Source organism: Jaculus jaculus, chromosome X (assembly GCF_020740685.1).
Source record: "Jaculus jaculus isolate mJacJac1 chromosome X, mJacJac1.mat.Y.cur, whole genome shotgun sequence".
Taxonomy (NCBI): domain Eukaryota; kingdom Metazoa; phylum Chordata; class Mammalia; order Rodentia; family Dipodidae; genus Jaculus; species Jaculus jaculus.
Window position 1 is genome coordinate 7899403 of NC_059125.1, and position 21271 is coordinate 7920673.

The following is a 21271-nucleotide window of genomic DNA, read 5'->3' on the forward strand; positions in this document are numbered from 1 at the left end:
TTATAAAGAGAAAAGGTATCATTTGGCATATATATGTATATAGTTGTTTGTTTTTTCAAGGTAGGGTCTCACTCAAACCCAGGCTGACCTGGAACTCACTATGTAGTATCAGGTTGGCCTGGAGCTCATGGCAATCCTCCTACCTCTGCCTCCTGAGTGTTGGGATTAAAGGCATGCACCACCACGCCCAGCTTTCATACATTTTTTTTTTTTTTTTTTGCTTTTTCGAGGTAGGGTCTCACTCTGGTCCAGGCTGACCTGGAACTAACTATGTAGTCTCAGGGTAGCCTCGAACTCATGGTGATCCTCCTACCTCTGCCTCCCAAGTGCTGGGATTAAAGGCGTGCGCCACCACGCCCGGCACACATACATTTTTAATAGAAAAGTTTTTTGTTAACAATATTCACATAGACACATAATATATTTTGATCATAATCTCCTCTCATTACTTTTTGTGTCTCACCACCATTCCTTTCTCTCTCAACCTCTTCTTCTTTCAAACTAGTCTGACTTTCATTTCTATTCTTTCTTTCCCTTTTGGAACTTTGTATTGTCCACTTCCATACAGTATACCATACCATACACGATATGCTATGATCATAATCCCCTCCCACTGATCTCCTTTTTCCACCTTCAACATCCCCCCTCCACTGAATCCACTTTTCTTTCCAACTATTTCCCTTCCATTAAAAAAAATGGTTTATTTTTATTTATTTATTTGAGAGTGACAGACAGAGAAAGAGGGAGAGAGAGAGAGAGAGAGAGAGAGAGAGAGAGAGAGAGGGAGAGAGGGAGAGACACAGAGAGAGAATGGGCATGCCAGGGCTTCCAGCCACTGCAGACGAATTCCAGATGCATGCACCCCATTGTGCATCTGGATAACGTGGGTTCTGGGGAGTCGAGCCTCGAACCGGGGTCCTTAGGCTTCACAGGCAAGTGCTTAACCGCTAAGCCATCTCTCCAGCCCTCCCTTCCATTTTAATGTCATCGTTTTTTTCCTCCTATTATGCAGGTCTGTGTAAGTAGCATCAACCACTGTGAAGTCATCAATACCATGCCCCTTTGTCTCTGGAGGATAGTGTTACAAACACACTGACCCTTCCTTTGGCCTTTATATTTTTATTATTATTGTATTATTATGGACATACTTAGTATGGAAACATTATGTGTTAGTATCATCCTTTCGCTCATCCCAGCCCCCATTTTGAAGGGGGCCCTCCTCATTAGGGTTGCAGGTTTTTGACATTTTAAAATTATCTATTTATTTAAGAGAGAGGGAAAGAGGCAAATGAGAGAGTGAGAGAGAGTGAATGGGCACACCAGGGCATCTAGCCACTGCAAAGGAGCTCTAACCTGGATCTTCAGGCTTCAAAGGCAAGCACCTTAACTGATAAGCCATCTCTCCAGCCTGATGTTTACTTTCTTTTTTTCATCACCCTAAGTCATCCATGAGTAAATGATGATGGCTAAATGCTGTGCAGGTATGATAGCCACTCCATGGCCTTGAATACAATGGTCACTTCCTTTCTGTAAGACAGCATACCACTCTTACTTATCCTTTGGCTGTTAAATTCTTTCCACCCCTCTTTTGTGATGTTTGCTGACACTTAGACGGGGTGATAGAGAACAGCATTAATCTATGGGCATCAACATAAGTATTTAGGGGAAATTTTGATAGACACAACATATCCATATGTTGGTTCATACATTTTTAGTTTGTGCATTTATCCAACTTAGTACTCAGACCCTCTGGTTTGTTCTCACTTGCTTTGTTTTGCTTTTATTTCTTTAATTGAAAGAGAGAGAAAGAGTGAGAAAGAGGCAGAGAGGAGAGAGAGGGAGGGAGGGAGGGAGGGAGGGAGGGAGAGAGAGAGAGAGAGAGAGAGAGATCATGTGTGTGGTTGTGGGTTCTGGGGATGTGAGCTTGGGTCCTTTGGCTTTGCAAGCAAGTGTCTTAACAGCTATGCCATCGTTCCAGTCCTGCTTTTATTTTAAGTGCTTTGTTAGCTTGTAGGTTTTCATATGCCTGTCTGTGCAACCATGATCAATGCCTCTTTGAAGATTCTCTATCTTTCCTCAAATAATGCACTACACTTTGAAATACTGACTACTTTAAGTGTCTTTCTTAAGCAGACTCAATATTAAATAAAACTGAAGAAAATAATAAAGAAGTTAAGTGCAAAAAGGCCCATGGGGTTTGAAGCTGCTCTTGTCTTCATAACAACAAAAAGACAAATTGAAAATCAAAGCAAATTCATAATGTTTGATGTTTGATGACAATGTTGATGTCTGTTCCACAAACCTTCCCTCTTTAGGAAGCTCATTGCAACACACACCATTGGCAGCAAAACAATCATAAGTAAAACTAATCCAGAGAGAAATAAGTAGGGGTTAAAGTGAAAATCAACTGAACAACAAGGTAATTTTTTCATTTTAAAATTTGTTATTATTTATTGATTTTTTTTTATAAAAAGTTTTTACTCTTAGGCCCTGTCATCCTTGCTCCAATTCTGCTGAAGGTATTCTTCAGTGGGGTTATTGGTATTCATTGTGGAGACCCAGAGGCCTCAGTCAGTCTCTACATGGTGGTGGAGGAACATGGTACCCAGGCTATTGCCACCCCTCCTGAGGTTCTCACAAGCTTTCCATACCCTCTTTTGAAATGCTCCCTGAACCTTGGCAGGCAAGACAGAGAGCTGATTTAGTGTTGAGTTCTTAAGCCTAATTATTAGAGAGATATATTGATGTGTATATCCACTCTTCTTAGTTAAAGAACAGTGAGAGTTCTCTGTGGAGCTTGTTGGTTTCCTGTCCTGGGGAATATGGCTTGCTTCCCAGAGCCACAGATGAGTTCCCTCCATCTAAATGGGTCTTATGTCCAGACATGAGCAGTTGGTTGCCTCCATCAGCTGTGTGCCACGATTACACAAGTGTGTGCTTTGTGTTTGGCTGGTTGCTTCTTAACTGGTGAGATATCCTGTTAATTCAATCTACAAAAAGGCAACTCTTAAGAGCTGGTGTTTATAATTGCTCTTTAGTTATTCCAGTAGTTTACATAGGAGGAAATACTGTAAAATGTCAAGTTGGCTGCAAAGGTTCGCCACCCAGCAGCTATCCTACCTTAAGGCTTGTTTACACAATACACTTCAGAAATTTATATACATTCCTAACAATGGACCCCTTTATATCTTGGGTATGATGGGTCTGCATCTGATTGAAATTCCCAGACTGCACCTGGAATGCTTTCCTGAAGTGATGAAGCTCCCATGTGTGCTTCCTACAGGGCATCAAAGATGACACAGATTAACAGGCACCATTTCTGACCATGCTCAGTGCCTTGGGTAATTGTAAAAGTTAGAAATAATACATGGAGAACACATTATAACACATAACACACAATAGCAACATAGCTTATTTCTATTAGAGTACCGTTCTCTATTATCTCATAAACATTGTCGAATTTCATCGATGTCTAAGTAACTGCTTTTTGAACTTTGTCAAGCCTCCCAAGGACTAAGCCTACAAGAGTGTGACACCACCTGTGGTGCTAGGACTCAAACCCTGGGCTTCTTGCATGATGAGCAAGCAGTTTACCCACTGAAGTACATGCCATGCCTTAAATATTTATTATTCAGGGCTGGAGAGATGGCTTAGCGGTTAAGCGCTTGCCTGTGAAGCCTAAGGACCCCGGTTCGAGGCTCGGTTCCCCAGGTTCCACGTTAGCCAGATGCACAAGGGGGCGCACGCATCTGGAGTTCGTTTGCAGAGGCTGGAAGCCCTGGCGCACCCATTCTCTCTCTCTCCCTCTATCTGTCTTTCTCTCTGTGTCTGTTGCTCTCAAATAAATAAATAAATAAATAAATAATTTAAAAAAATTTATTATTCACAATAGTCAATTCTATGAGATACACTCTCCCAGGAGCTTTATTGATCAATAATGCGAAATCTTTTCCCCTCACCTCATACCCTATCACCACGAAGTGCATTTATATTTAGAGCTAGAATGGTGATTTTCTTCACAATACATTCAGCAGGGAAGAGGGCATTTTGTTCTGTGTTACTGTTGATAATTCTCCATGGTCTGCTCCTGTGGAACCCTGAGAAAGAATGGGCCTTGCTAACATAACTGTCTTAATTCTGTCAACTGCACAAATGTATGTATATATGTACATATGTGGCATATATTTTATATGGCATATGTACATTATATTCATCACAGTTCTATACAGGATACAATAAATTGTATTAAACAGGAGTCAGGCTGGAGAGATGGCTCAGCAGGTATGGTGCTTGCCTAATAAGCCTAAGGAACTGGGTTTGATTCCCCAGTGCCCACATAAAGTCAATTGCACAAGGTGGTGAATGTATCTGGAGTTCATTGGCTTGCTCTGTCTCTCTCTCTCCCTCTCTCTCTTTCAAATAAATAAATAAATAATTTTTAAAACATGTTTTGTTTTTTATTTATTTTTTATTTGAGAGTGACAGAGAGAGAGAAAGGCAGACAGAGAGCGAGAGCAAAAGCGAGAGAGAGAGAGAGAGAGAGGGCAAATGGGCATGCCAGGGCTTCTAGGCACTGCAAATGGACTCCAGATGTGTGCGCCCCCTTGTACATCTGGCTAACATGGGTCCTGGGGAATAGAGCCTCAAACCAGGGTCCTTAGGCTTTGTAGGCAAGTGCTTAACCTCTACGCCATCTCTCCAGCCCAAATAAAATATTTTAAAAGAATATTTAAGAAGAGTAATTTATCGGATTACTTTATGACACACATGTATTTACATACACGTGCATATAAACACATGTATACACCCACATGTACACTTTGACATGCCACTCAAGAAATGCATGAAAGACACAATTTGTTTTGTTATGGTTTATTTATTTATTTATTTATTTTTTGAGGTAAGGTCTCACTCTAGCCCAGGCTGACCTGGAATTTACTATGTAATCTCAGGCTGGCCTCAAACTCTCATCAATCCTCCTACCTCTGCCTTCCAAGTGCTGGAATTAAAGGCATGCACTACCACCACCAGCTCAACTTCAAAGAGAGGATTATTATGAAATTGGTCTTGCTGATTCTACACAATATTTAGGTCATTAACCTAATTCTGTCACCAGCCTACTTAACATTTTTCTCATTTTTTTTATTTTGATAAGTTCTCATTATAGCCTGGGCAGAACTGGAACATATTCTGTAGTCCAGGCTGGCCTAAAACTCAAGACCATCTTCCTGTGTCAACCTTATTCATGCTAACATTATAGGTATGAGACACCACAACCAGCTAGCATTTTCTTTCCTTGATTATACTTTTGTTTGAATAAATAAAGCAATAAAACCTTATTTGTTAGTATGTAGCTGAAAGGCTGTTAATTACTGTGTTTGCATTTAGTGTCAAATATAATTACAATTCGGATTAAAAATAAGATTCATGACATAATTTCGATGCTGACAGGATGACCCATTTTACCAAATACTGATGTGATATAATGCTTTGAAAGATCCCATCATAACTGGATAAAACCATTACAACCAGGGGATCAGAAAGGTAATGGTTCCTGAAATTTCAGATAGTCCCTTCACATTATTCCACTGAAACATTTATACATCCTTTTTTTGGAGTTACCATTACTCTTAACAATAACTCATGGTGTGCCCATCAAAATGCCAGGCTGTGTTTCAACGGTCTTACAAATACTAATGAATTGGGACTCAGCTAATATGTCATGGTGCAGGACTACTGTGACATTTGTATCATACAGAAAGAAACAGAGACAGGCTGTGGCCCACTCTCATGTTCTTTCGGCCATCTTCCATGAGCCTCAGGGAGGCAGGAGGACCATAAGAGTCACAGGTTGGGGAAGAGTGCTGTGTAATACTGTCACTGCTCATGACATGGTCACCACACTCATGACCTCAGTGACTGACATGAGGTACAGAAACTATTTACAACCTTAAGCCCGTTTACATTCCATCAGTGGTGAAGGAGGAGAACATGGGGTCCCTCATCCCTCTCTGAGGGGTGATTGACAGTTAGTGGAGGAGGAGGATAGGTGTAGCCATTGGTAGTTTACATGCACTCTGGAACATAATAGGCCACCCCTGCTCATACAAGCAACACTATTTAAGTTCAGTGGGTCTCCCATACACCCCAGGAAAAATAAGTGATATGAAAATTGAAGATGGGCTAGTTGGCAAAAGGAAGGGGTTCAGTGGAAAAGGGACCGAGAGAAAGGGCAAGAAAAGGTAATGAGAGGGGATTATGATCAAAGTATATTATGTAGGGCTGGAGAGATGCCAAAGGACCTAGGATTGATTCCCCAGAACCCATGTAAGCCAAAGCACAAGGTGACATATGCATCTGGAAGTCCTGGTATGCCCATATTCTCTCTCTCTCTCTCTCTCTCTCTCCTTCTTTCTCTCTCACAATTCATTAAGTCTCTGTAGAGATTGCTCAGAGGTTAAGTTGTCTTCTTGCAAAGCCTAGGAACCTGGGTTGGAGTCCCCAGTGCGCACAAAAAGCCAGATGCACAAGGTGGTACATGAATCTGGAGTTCATTCACAGTGGCATGAGGTCCTAGCACACCCATTATGTATTTCTGTCTCTCTCCTCTATCTCTCTCTCTCTTTGCTTGTAAATAAATAAAAAATGCTTTCAAAAATATTTTATTTATTCATTTCTGAGAGAAAGAGAGAGAATGGATATGCCAGGACCTCCAGCCACTGCAAATAAACTCCAGATGTAAACCCCACCTGGTCCATATTTGGGTATTGGGGAATCAAACCTGGGTCATGAGGTTTGAAGGCAAGTGCCTTAATTGCCAAGCCATCACTCCAGCACTAAAAAATGTTTTACAAAAAGATTTCAACAATAAAATATCCTCACTTTAATGAATATTGAACTTAGTGGATGACTTTTCCTGGGTCAATATAATTACTTCTAGTATTTCTTTTTTTAAATATTTTATTTTTATTTATTTGAGAGAGAGAGAGATACAGAAATAGGCAGGTAGACAGAGAGAATGGGTGCGCCAGGGCTTCCAGCCACTGCAAACGATCTCCAGATGCTTGCACCCTCTTGTGCATCTGGCTAACGTGGGTCCTGGGGAGTCAAGCCTCGAACCGGGGTCCTTAGGCTTCACAGGCAAGTGCTTAACTGCTAAGCCATCTCTCCAGCCCATATTTCTTATTTTTAAAAACATATTTTTGATTCAGAATTTATATATAAGAATCTGCAAATCTAATTCCCATCAAATCATTGGTACTTCACAGCAGGTCAGAGTTTGGCATGCAAAAGAAGATATTAAGATTTGAAATTGAGGGCTAGAGAAGTCATTTAGCAGCTAAGGTGCTTGCCTGTGAAGCCTTAACTCATGTTGGACTCTCCTGGTCCCACCATGCATCTGGAGTTTGATTGCAGTGGCTGGAGGCACTGGAGTGCCAATTCTCTTCTCCGTCTCAAAATTACAAGAAGAAAACTGTGTCCTGATATTTTCAACAAAAATCCTTAAAAATAACCATTGGTGTCCCAATATTTTGACAGCCTTGAAAAGTAACAGTTTCCTGTAAAACCAGAAGAAGTCCTGTCATCACAACATGAAGCACAGCTGAAATTTTTTTACTATTTTCTTTTAGGCAATCAGAAATACATTTTTCTGTTATTTTTGGAACAGAATATGGAATCTTCATCAATTGTATGTGATAAAAATGAGAAGTAAATCTGGTTTGTGCTATGATGTAGCTTTATCTCCAGGAGGGCAGGGTTTTGCTGTGTAGATATCTGCCTTGCAGGCCAGTTCAGGAGCAAAGACATCAATTGTTGCCTTAAATATTTATTTGTTTGTTTATTTATTTATGAGAGAGAGAATGGGTGCACCAGGGCCTCCAACCATTGCAAATGAACTCTGGACTCATGTGCTACATTGTGCATTTGGCTTTATGTGGGTGCATGGGAATCAAACCTGGGTTCTTAGGCTTTGAAGCTAAATGCCTTAACCACTAAGCCATATCTCCAGCCCCTCATGACAGTTCTTTCTCTTTTTTTAATTTTGAATTTATTTGTTTGAGAAAGTGTGAGAGAGGAAGAGGCAGAGGAAGAGAGAGAATGGGCACACCAGGGCCTCTAGCCCCTGCAAGCAAACTCCAGAGACATGTATCACCCTGTGCATCTGACTTATGTGAGTCCTGGGGAAATCAAACCTGGGTCCTGAGGCTTCAAAGACAAGTGTCTTAACAGCTAAGCCATCGCTCCAACCCCTCATGACAGTTCTTACTCTTACTCACTGTGACATCTTGTTTGCAAAGTGTCCCCCTCCAGGTTGTTCCCAAGTGAAAGGCTTGATGGATCCAAGCAACCTGGGGCAGGGGGTATTTAGCAAACACACACCTTTGCCTATCAAATATGATTTCACTGTCTGTTCTCATGACATACTGAGAAATCTGCTCCTTGGGCAGTTTATCGTAAAGTCAACTGGCCTTCAAAATGGCATGCAACTCCATCATAAATATCATATTGAGTGCAACTAGTTTTGCAGAGCTTGAGAAACAAGGATAAGCTTAGTACTATGTGGGGGGAGATGGTCATAGTTGTCTTTTTATTACTTTTTATTTATTAATATGAATATTATTTTGGTTCTTTGAGGTAGGGTCTCACTCTAGCTCAGGCTAACCTGGAATTCACTTTGTAGTCTTAGGGTGGCCTTGAACTCCCAGTGATCTTCCTACCTCTGCCTCCTGAGTACTAGGATTAAAGGAATGCACCACCACACCCAGCTTATTTTTCATTTTTGACATTTTCATACTTGCATATAATGCATTTTGTCTTATGCCCCTAAATTAATCACTTTTTTTTTTTCAAAGTATGGTCATGCTCTAGTCCAGGCCGACCTGGTAGTCTTAGGCTGGCCTCGAGCTCATGGTCAATCTCCCACCTCTGTTTTGAAAGTGCTGGCTCTAAAAGGTGTGTGCCACAATGCCTGGCTTTTACCTATTTTTGGTTCATGATCATGGGTGGACTGTGTGATGGGAACTTACCAGTGGCTACATTACTGATTGACCAGACTCCCCTCTTGCAGTAATCATCAGCTTGCCTGGGATGTGGGAGTGTCTGTCTCAGCCATCCTTCCCCTACCCATGGTGAAGTAAATTTAATCTAGGAATATTCATTATTAAAAAAAATACGATGGGATATTTGAACTTCTAACCAGACCTCTTTTTTTTTTTTTTTTTTTTTTGCTTTTTTCTTAGCATGAGGCCCAATTCCAAAGTGCCCACCTATAGGTGCATGGACTCGCTTTCTTCAAGATAGTGCTCTTTGCTAGGTGTGGTGGTGCACACCCTTAATTCCAGCACTTTAGAGGCTGAGATATAAGGACTGTCATGAGTTTGAGGACAGCCTGAGACTACAAAGTGAATCCTAGGTCAGCCTGGGCTACAGTGAAATCCAACCTCAAAAAACATAAAAACAAAGAAATATAGTATTCTTAGAGCTTAGGAAAGAAGCATAGAAAACACCCAGTGTGAAGAAACCATCATCACAGGCTTTAAGTTTTCTAAGAGATTGCTTCTGTGAAGGACCTTGATAAATTTTAGTTAATTATTTTTGTCTTGTTAAGGCTGTGTCTCATTGTAGTCCAGGCTGACCCAGAATTCATTCTGTAGCCCAGGATGGCCTCAAACTCGCAACTATGTCCTACTACATTAGCATCCTAAGTGAGTGCTATCATTGAAGAGGTGCCCCATCAAGTCAGTGCTGGCATTGAAGGAGTGCACCATCAAACCAGACTCCCTTGTAAATTTAAAGATTCTTGGCATAGATTCTTTCCTGAGATAGCCCTTATCTTAAGGGAATGAGTTTGTTATTTTTTTATAAAAAACTTATTATCTATTTTTTTGCAAGGAGAGAAGAGATAGTGAGAAGAGAGACAGACAAAGAGAATGGATGTGTCAGGGCCTAAAGCCAACTGCAAACATACTCTAGAAGCATGTGTCACTTTGTGCTTCTGGCTTTATGTGCTTACTGGGGAATCAAACATGGTTTGTTAGGGTCTGCAGGCAATTGCCTTAAACAATGATCTATCTCTCCAGCCTGAGTTTATTATGTTTAAGATTATTTTAGCAAGTCACTGGGTCCCTTGAGTAGTACAAGTGCATGCTGAGCTATGATAAAGAATGGGGAGGGCAGTGGCTGGAGGCCCTGGCACACCTATTCTCTCTCTCTCTTTATGCCTCTTTTTCTGTCTGTTGCTCTGAAATAAATAAATAAAAATGAAAAAAATTAAAAAGGGGGTGGAGTGATGGCTTAGCAGTTAAGATGCTGTTCTGTGAAATCTAAGAACCCAGGTTCGATTCCCCAGTCTCCATGCAAACCACATGCAAAAGGTGGTGCATGAGTCTGGAGTTCACTTGAAGTGATTGGAGTCCCTGGTGCACCCATTATCTTTCAATATGTCCCTCTCTTCCATATATATATATATATATATATATATATATATATATATATATATATATATGTATATATATATATGTATATATATATGGGGCATGGATCACATGGCCACAGGGAAATGAAAACCTAAGTGTTATCAGGACATCCAGGCGTCCCAGACAAGGGGGAGGCAGCAGCCTCACTCCTGCTTATCTCAAGGCGAGATTATTGGGGTCTAGGCCAGCTGCAACCTCCTGGGGTCCTTAGCCATGCCTGACAGTTTGGGGCTGGTCAATGCCATTGTAGATAGGAATTTGTCCTTGAAATCTACCTTGGTTATAGATTCATTCCAAAGATCAGTTGTGTAACAAGATGATAGAATTCAGTTTAAAAATATTTTCTTCAGAAAATAAAACAGAAGATGTTTATAGAAAAAGTTTGTTACAGACAATATGACAGAAGAAGTATAAATATAAATCCCTGCACTTGGGAGGTTGTGGCAGGAGGATTGCCATGTGTTCAAGTACAGCTTGGTCTATGTTGTAAATTTCAGGCCACCCTGACCTATAGAGTCTGCATCTCAAAAAATTTAAAGAATATATCATATGTCTTATTAAGTAACTAATAAATGAAGTCTGGGTATATGGACATTTAGGATATATTTGTAAAAATACACAGGAGATGTTTGTATGCCATTCATAAGAATAAGTTAGTTGGGGGCTGGAGGGATGGCTTAGTGGTGAAGACATTTGCCTGCAAAGCCAAAGGACTATTCCCCAGGTCCCAAATTAGCCAGATGCACAAGGTGGCACTTGCATCTGGAGTTCATTTGCAGTGGACGGAGGCCCTGGCATGCACATTCCTCCCCCCTGCTTCTTCTTTGTCAAATAAATAAATGAAAATGAAAAACAAAAAGTTAAAAAATAAAAATAAGTTAGTTGGCATTCAAATGTATTTCTTCCTTCCTTCCTCCTCCCTCCGCCTCCCTCCATTCTTCTTTCCTTCCTTCTTTGCTTCCTTCCTCTCTCCAACTCCTCATCTTTCTCTTTCTTTCTGTCTTTTTTTTTCTTTCTTTCACTTTTGTGGTTCTGTAGATCAAACCCAAGACACAAGACCTCATGCAGGCGAGGTAGGTACTCTACCACTGAACTACCATTGAACCTTGCCAGGCTCCTTCCCGGGGGGTAGAGCTGAGGAAGGACCAGGCCAGCTGGTTCCTCCCAAGGGGTTGAGGAGAAGGGTGGATGTCAGATGACTCAGAACCTCCCCTAGTCACCCGAGAAAAACCACACTGAGTCGGGAGTCTTGTCGAAGGAGGAACTCACTTTATTGTTACAAGCAGTTGCCTATATCATGTTGGGGACGAAGGTGGGGATTTTAGGATGGGGGAAGAGGGAAGAAACAATAGTAAACTGTGACTATTAAAATGATAATTCTGGGCTGGAGAGATGGCTTAATGGTTAAGCACTTGCCTGTGAAGCCTAACGACCCCGGTTCGAGGCTCGGTTCCCCAGGTCCCACGTTAGCCAGATGCACAAGGGGGCGCACGCGTCTGGAGTTCGTTTGCAGAGGCTGGAGGCCCTGGCGCGCCCATTCTCTCTCTCTCCCTCTATCTGTCTTTCTCTCTGTGTCTGTCGCTCTCAAATAAATAAATAAATAATTTAAAATAAAATAAAATGATAATTCCAACTCCTGCTCAGAAGTAGCAGGCCAGAAGCCATTAGGTGTCTTGCTGAGTCCTAGCTGACCAGAGACAGGTCGCCAAACTTTAGCTAGGCTCAGGAAGTTCTACTAGGCCTCACGCCTGGGCCTCTCAAGGCCCAATAGAACCTTCTTTTTAATGTTTTTTTTTTTAATGTGTGTGTGTGAGAGAGACAGAGACAGAGAGAGAGAGAGAGCAGGATGTTAATTAGTTAGGTGTGGCGGGGTGAGGGGATGGAATCAGGTATGGCAGGGTGGGGGGGATGAGGAAAGGTCGGAAGTTGCTCAGGGCAGAAGTTATCTCAGGGCAGAGGTTATCTCAGGGCAAAGATCTGTTCAGGGCTCATCTCCTCGTCTCCAACATCTCCCCCTCTTCTGTATACAAGGACCAGGATAGGGAGGTTACCGCGACCCCTTAATGATGTCCCAAAGAAGGGCTTGTTTTGGTGGCCGATTATTTTTGTTTAAGAGTAGAAATGGATCCAGAGGAGCAACCTGACAGCAACCTGACATCAGAGAGGCGAGCGTTCCCCAGAGTAGGTTGAGCGCTGTTACTCATAGGTCATTGATTTCGATAAAGTCATTTGGATTGACCTTAGAACAAGGGGCACAAACGGTCTGAGCCTGTTAGAAGGGCAGTGCTGGACCCTTACCCGTCATTGGATCGGCCTCCTCTCGGCGAGGTCGTCCTCTCTTAGGCGGGTCGAGACTTAGCCACCCGTTCCGTCGCTGACTTACCAGACCACTCACTTTGTGGAAATGTAACGCATTTTGCTCTCAACAAGACCGTCAATGCCACATAAGGATCCTGGAGGAAATATGTTTGGTAGCCAATTAGTATGAGGGGTTGCGGAGACCTGAGTTATTATTCGGAGGGGCGGGACCAAAATTTCCACCCCAGGGTGGGTTTTTGCAGGGAGGTAAAGTCTAAGGGTCGAGATGGGGGGTTGTCTTGTTCTTTTGGCAGGTCAGCGGCAGATGTTTCTTCTGTGGCGAGGCGAGGTAGTGGACTTCCACCGGCTTGATTGCAGAATCTACCTGACGCTTAATGAAACTGGTTAGTCGTCTGAAGGCCGGGGGGCCAAAGGAGATAAGCAAAAGGAATCCAACAAAAGGGCCTAAAAGACTGGGAAGCAAAGTAGTTAGCCAGGGAGATGTGGAAAACCAATGTTTATACCAAGATTCTTGTTGTTCCCGAGTCCTTTTTCTATCCTCTAGATTTCTTTTAACTTTATCAAGGCTATTTTGTATTAGCCCAGTCTTATCTAAGTAAAACGACATTCTTCTTTGAGGGCTACACAGAGTCCCCCTTCCTTTAAGAACACCAAATCTAGCCCTCTCCGGTTTTGAAGTACAACCTCAGAGAGTGAGGCCAAAGAATCTTTGAGATCTTGTATCCCCTCATGTATGAGGTTAAGATCTCTGTCCACTAAGGCACTGAGTTGTGAAAAATGCTGTTGGGAGGTTACCAGCGAGGCAATACCTGTCCCGGCCCCTGCAGCACTAAGTCCCAGGAGCACAGTCAGGGTGAGGGCAGTTAAAGGCTCTCTTTTTGGTCTAATGGCAATGCCTTGATCTATAGTAGTTGTAAAACTTTCAGAATCATGAATGAAAAATCGTGGCAAAACTATAACTACAACACAATAGTCCTTAGTCTGTAAAAAGTCCTTGTTGACAATAAAGGGAGTCAGCCCCGTGGAACAAGCAAGATAGGAGTTACTAGGGGCTTTAGTATATATAAAGGAGTCATTGATAATAGCAGTTTGGTTGCATACTGGTTCAAGAGTCAGAGGAGGGAGCATATCAGGGCCTAATAGACACAGTCCGAGGCCTGAAATGGATGCAAGAGTAATACCCCCCTCTGGGGCAGAGTGCCAGAATAATCCCTCTGCACTGTTAGTAGACACAGGAGATGTAAGGATGGCAATTCCCTCATAAAAGGGAGGTCCTAGAACTTTTAATCTGTATGGCATTTCAATCAAGCTCTATAATTTTATTTGAGGAACTTTAAATAAACTTATTTTAAGTAAACTTTATCTATGACAACAGGAACGTATGGTATAGACAGTCTATTTCCCTTTTATTTCTCCCTCTCATGAGAAGACACTCTAACTGCTTTAGGGGGCTGGGTCGAAGACATCAGATCATTTACTACTTCCTGCTGAACGGGACACGAAGTGGAGACTTGTTGCAGTTAGAGAATCTCTCCTAGAGAGGGGAACTATTTTAATGTACCCCAGAATGTAGGAAGATAATCTTGAAAGATAACTTTGGAAAGAAAGAATAAAAGTAAGGAGTTACTGAGAAGTGAACACACAGCAAACTGGTCTTTTTGTAGGTCGAGGGAATCCAGGTAGACAGGCTTGGATCATCTCAGGACCATCTGAGGATGAGCTGGCTGAGATTTTCTTTCAGAACTGTTCATTAAATGGCACAGTAGTATTTAACATGGCTTGTAAAACAGATGAGATGCTAGCAGAGTTATCAGAAACATATACATAACATTTAATCTTAATAATAAAGAGCTATTTTTTATCTTTGGTTATACATTTTTCTCTGAGTGTTTAAGACCTTGCAGATAGCCAAAAGTTAATTAAGGATTAATTTTGGAGGTCATTAATGGCTCTCCAAAGAGACTTTAGGGACACAGGAGTAGCCCCATAGCTTACTGGTGTCTTTTGCCTGTTAGGATGAGTCAGGGCCATGCTGGCCAAGTAGTTTTCCCTTCTTTGGGAAGTTAGGAGGACTGATTGCTTCTCAATTGTGACTCTCCTGTTTTACATTGTACACCACTTTTGTTTGGGTCTCCATATCCTCCCTGCTCAGGAAGACAGGTGACTTACCAGGGGGCCAGTGTAGAAGTGTCCCATCATCTCCAGTGGCCTCATGACATGGGAGCACAGGCCAAAATATTGACACTTTTTACTCCGATATTCCAATTGGCTTTGGCTTCTACATAGGTGATTAACACACTTAGAAAGGAAGTTATATCAGCTTGGATGTACATACATATGGAGCACATTTAATTACTGAAATAGACTTAACTAAAGAATGGCACAGGGCTTCTAAAATCATTTTGTCCTATCTTTAAAATTTTTGTTGTACTGTGGTAGCATAAGCCATATATCTGAGGTATAGAAAGTAGGCACATCTCCCATTTTAAATATCCAACATTTATAAGTATAGGCAGAACCTGTTATCAGTCTTGAAAACAGTACCAGTTGATTTACAAACTTAACTTATTTAACCTAGAAAACAAGTAAGACAGTATAAGGTCTTAGCACCTGTGTGAAAACATCTTTGATTAGTTCAGATACCTGTGTGGGTACAAATTACCCAGAGAACATTGGAAACAGAACCATGGAGTTTGATTTTTTTTTTTTTTCAGATGAGGACCATTGTTTGAGCATGAGGCTGTGCCCTAAAGTAGGGAATATGTCTTAAGGGTTAATTTTGTTATAAGCACTGGACTTAAGATGCCAAAATTGAAACAGTTACTTTACATATAACAGAGTAGAATCTGGTCTTTTCTGAGCCCAAACAGCTAGCTAAATATTAATATAACCCTTGATAAATCTTTTTGAAAGAAAAAAAGATTATTTGACAACCAATGATTTTGGCTTAAACTTGATAACTATTGATTTCATGCACCACAGAAATTTTTTATTAACATAAAACAATTTTATGTTTTACCCATGACTTAAATTTGATAAAGCTCAAGCAAACTATCCCAACATACTTAAGCCTGAAAAAAATTTTTTTTTTCTATCACTGCAGCCAATATCCTATTTAAGTTTCTTTTTTGTCTCCTTTTTCCGTTATTTTTTCTCTCTTCTGCTTTCTTTTTTTTCCTTTCTTTTCTTTTTCTCTCTCTCTTATGATAAACCTTTTCAGCTTCCTTAATTATGTCTGTCAAAGCTAGATCTTGTAAACCCTCCAGATGTTGTAATTTCTTTTTAATGTCTGGAGCAGACTGCCTTATCTATGTCATTGTTATCGCTGCCTGTTGACCCGGAGAAGTAGGGCCAAAAGGAGTATATCTCCGGGAAGCCTCCATCAAGCATTCTAAAAAAATAGAGGGAGGTTACCTTAGCCAGATTCGCGGGGCGGCGAGCAGCCCCCCTGAGACCTGCCATCGGAGCCTGGCGGTAGACTGTCAGTTGCTCCCTACCTTCTGCTGAGTTGTAATTCCATTCAGGTCGGGTGAGAGGGAATCCCACATCAATCTCATTTGGGAGCTAGGTAGGCTACTCATTTGGGCCTGAGACATGCTAGGGTCAGGGGGAGGACCAAAGGCTTGTACGGTGGAATCAGGTCCTTCAGTTTCTAGTCCCTGTAGCAGGCCCATCTCCTCCACCCTCGGGCAAAGCTGGAGCAGGGAGAGCAGGGGGCTAATGTGGGGGAGATGGAATCAGGGCAGAGGGCCACTCAGGAGGGTCCTCTATTTCAGGATATATTTTGGGCTGAGCTGAGGGGTCTGGGGCCACTCGGCTTGGTTTTCTTGTGGCTTGTTGGGCCACTGCCAGGACTCGGGAGCCTGACCGTGGTGGGGGGTGGATCCAGGGCTTGACCCATGCCGGGGGATCTGTCACTAGGCTCTCCCAGACCAGGATGTATGGCTGTTGATCTGGGTGAGAATGGGTCCCTTCTGAAAAACAATATTCTTAACAGCAGAAATAATGGTTAGATCAAATGCTCCCTCTGGCAGCCACTCAAAGGAGCAGCAAGTCTGTTATTTACCTTTTTCAATTTTTACGGATAAGTCATGAGCCTTACTTCTAACTTCAGAGAAATGAGATACCTTCAGAGTCAGGGGGGTCGTCACAGTCTGTACCATAATTAGAAACAAGAGTCCACAAACAAACACAAAATAGATACTGACAAAAAGAAACCAAAAACTGTGACACCTCCAATGCGTCCAGAACAGAAAACCAAATGCAGTTTCAGATGGAAGATGCCTCTGTGGTTTCTCCTGAAGGAGAAATACACAATCTTCCTTTACCAGATAGGAGACTGTCAGCCACCCTGACTCTCCTCAGATCCTGGGGCGTCTCCCAGGATTGCAGCCTGTGGTCCTGCCAACCACCATTATCAGGTCCTCACGGTCCTGAACAACAGCTGCCCAAACTGAAATTAAAACAGATCAGAGCAACAGAAATCACAGAAATCACTCAGACAAACACTCAGACAAACACTCAGACAAGCAGCGCTGCAGACATTTACACTGTTTACCTCCAAGGGGGTCTCTGGAGTCCGGGGTAGACGTGCAAATCCCTGGACGAGCTCTCAATTGAAAGACCCCCAGAGGGAGACCTTCACTCAAGTCTCGAGATAGCATGCACCCAAAGACACACAGGAGACCCAACTTGCTGCAAAAGCATGAGGCTTTATTTAGGAAACCAGAGCTCTGGGGTCGACACATATCTCACGCAGGAGACAGAGGTGTCGACTCTTTGCCATTTCTTTAGTAGTAAGTTTTTGATTTAATTCTTTACTGACTCTTTGTCATTTCTTGGGATGAATGTTAGGTCCATCAATCATAAACCATGGACATGTCTTATCAACAAAAATAAAAAACTGTATAAGATCCTTTTTCTTTACCCATATTCCTCACTCTCTGAGAGAGGCTTTTAAATCCTTTATGAAAGAAGCCTCTTTAGACAATGAATGGCCCATCTTGATGGGACGGAATGAAGAGGGAAAACTTACCAGGTCTTGCCGTCTTCTTGGGCGGAGAAGCGGTGACCATTCAGGAACACTCCGGAGCTCGTGTGCTGGGGGCTCTCCGTCCGGCAGGGGTCCGTGCCTCGAGCCGCCACCTTGGGCACCACTTCCCGCGGGTCGGGACACAATTTCTGTCTGGATAGCTGTATGTCAGGAGTGGTATCCTTCCTTTGGCTCTTACATTCTTTCTTCAACCTCTTCCGCAATGGACCCTGAGGCTTGGAGGGTGTGAGTTGTTTCAGTGCTGGACACTTCTCTGTCCCTTCTTCTCAGCAATATGTTGCCTTTTGGGTCATCCCAGTGGTCATCACCATCTGAAAAGAGAAGCTTCTCTAACAAAAAATGAAAGTAGCATTAAGATACGAATATGACCATTAAGTGTAGTGTTTTCAGGGCAGTTTGGTGAGAATAATATATACATTTATCCAGTGAAGAGCAGGCTTTATATTCCTAAGGCTCACAACCTCCCCTGCTATAGGCTTTTGATTAGGTTTTTTGTTGGTGGTGGTGGTGGTGGTTTTTTGAGGTAGGGTTTTACTCTAGCTCAGGCTGACCTGGAATTCTCAATGTAGTCTCAGGGTGACCTCAAACGGTGATCCTCCTACCTCAGCCTGGGATTAAAGTGCTGCAATTAAAGGTGTGCACCACCATGCCTGGTTTTGATTAGGTTTTAAGTACCAGGCATACATTCCCTCCCATACAGCAGGCCTTCAGTCCAATTCGAGAGCATTTTGTTTCCCCCAGAGCAGACAGCACTATTGCACTAGTTCGGTCATTTGGCCTGTCTGGTCAAATTTGAGGCTTCCAGTGCCCACTGTTTTTTACCTCTGATGACTTCTGTCTCTCATACGGCTGCATGCGGTGCAGCTTTTTCCAGCTTTCAGTTGGCTGGTCTACGCGGAGTTTTTCTGCTCAGTGCCAGTTTTATTTCTCAGTGACTTTGCTGCTCAGACATGTGAAGTCTTTAACAATAGGGTTTTATCATCTGATTCTCAAGGGAACCCAAGGGCCTTGGCAATAGCATGTAGTGTTTAGGCAACAGGAACCTCCCTGGCCAACAATTCACTGGGAGGCATCCAATCCCTGGCACTGAAAATTTTCTAGTAACAATCTGGCTTCTTGATGTGCCATTATTCAAAAAAAGTAGGTTTTCATATGTCTTATTCAGAATATCTTGAATTTTGATTGACCCTCCCCACCCTTCTTTCACGCAATCTCTTCCCCTAGCCTCCCTTAGGCCCTTCCCCTCCCTGTAGTCTGTTCTCCTTACATATATAAAATATCATTCCCTGAAGTCCTTTACTGTCCTCCCTCCCTTATAGACTTTTTCTAGCTTACTGGCCTCTGCTACTCATTTTTGGTGCTGTATATATTTGTAGCTAGGATCCACATATGGGAAAGAACATGTGACATTTGGTTTTCTGGGCCTCGGTTACCTCACTTAGTATAATCCTTTCCAGATCCATACATTTCTAGGCAAATTTCATAATTTCATTTTTCTTTACTGCTGAATAGAACTTCATTGTGTAAATGTACCAGATCTTTATTATCCATTCATTTGTGGATGGACATCTAGGCTGGTTCCATTTCCTAGCTATTGTGAGTAGAGCAGAAATAAACATGGCTGAGCAAGTATCTCTAAATGTAGTGAGAATAGTCATTAGGATATATGCCTAGGAGTGCTCTAACTGCATCATGTGATAAATCTATTTTACCTGTCTCAAGAACCTCCACACCGATTTCCACAATGGCTGTACAAGAATACAATCTTAGAAACACTGTCCACCTTTTGTTGAGACAAGACCACTCATGGGACTGGAGTTCACCAAATGGTATACACTGGCCTGTAAGCCTAAGACATCACCCTGTCTCTACCTCCCTAGAGATGGGATGGCAGCTGTGTACCATCATGCCTGGGATTTTTACATGGATGCTGGGAAGGTGAACTCAGACACTTGGGCTGGTGCAGCAGACACTTAGTGGATTAGAACCAACCCTTAACCCCCTACATTGGTAAATTTTTGAAATATGTATGATATCAGAAATAGATAGGGCATGGTGGAACATGCTTTTAACACCAGCACTCAGGAGGCCTAGGCAGGAGGATTGCCAAGAGCTTGAGGCCAGCCTGAGTCTTCAGAGTGTGAATTCCAGTTCCATCCTGGGCTAGAGTGAGACCCTACATAGAAAAAACAAAAACATATCCCTATATAAAATAAATTAAAACTGGGCATGTTGGCAAAATGCCTTTAATCCCAGCACTCTGAAGGCAGGGGTAAGGAGGATTGCCATGGGTTTGAGACCAGCCTGAGATTTCATAGAGAATTCCAGGTCAACCTAGGTTACAGTGAGACCCTACCTCAAAAAACAAGCAAACTATATATATATATATATATATGAAAATAGCTAAATGGCTATAAGGATATTGATTGGTTATTTGTGGTATTTGAATATTCCTCATTGTAGGAGCCTCTATATCATGTGTAGATCTTAGACTAATCTTAGCCTTGATTAAAGTCATTAGCAGAGAGCCAAGAAACTTCTTACATTAACACTGCCCTGGCCTTAGGCTAAAGGGAAATTAAAAAAAAAAAACTCTTCAATGATTTTTCTTTCAGTTTCTGTGAGTTTTGTGAATTGCAGCTCAATAGTTTTTATTTGCAATACAAGTCTCTCTGATTCACTGGAGATTATGCCCACTGTTTTTCTATTTATTCTGTGGGCAGGGGATCCATCCATCATTGGCACAACATTTTGACTTCATTATCTTCCTTCATGTCCATCCCACCCTGAGGTCTCTTCCAGCTCACATTTCCAACACACTGCATAGTTGTTTCTCATCTGTAGCCACAGCCAAGCAAGTTTTGTTCTGAAGTATGTCACAGAAACTGGGAACCTGAGGTCTTGAATTCATGCAGATGTCACTGAGGGCTAAGAGATGAAAATTCACATGGACTGTAAAGGTGTTATGTGAAATAAAATGGAATAGGTAATGAATCATAGATGACCTGTGCAAGAATTTAGTTATCAAGAGAGAGAAAAGAGTGGTAGCTACTGGAAGTCATTCTTGCTTTCTTTTAAAATGTATTTTATTTGTTTGTTACAGAGAGAGAAGGAGAAAGAGAGAGAGAGAGAGAGAGAGAAAGAATTGGTGCACCAGGGACTCCAGCCACTGCAAATGAACTCCAGATGCATGTACCACCTTCTGCATGTGGCTTACATGAGTCCTAGGAAATCGAACCTGGGTCCTAAGGCTTTTCACACAAGCACCTTAACTGCTAAGCCATCTCTCCAGCCTTGCTATTTCTTTTGAAGATCTTTTCATTGCTCTTCTAGAAGATTCTCCGCAACAAAATATGACCGCAACAAAATTGAGCATTAAAATACATTTAGGGCTTGGTGTAGTGGTACATGCCTTTAAGTT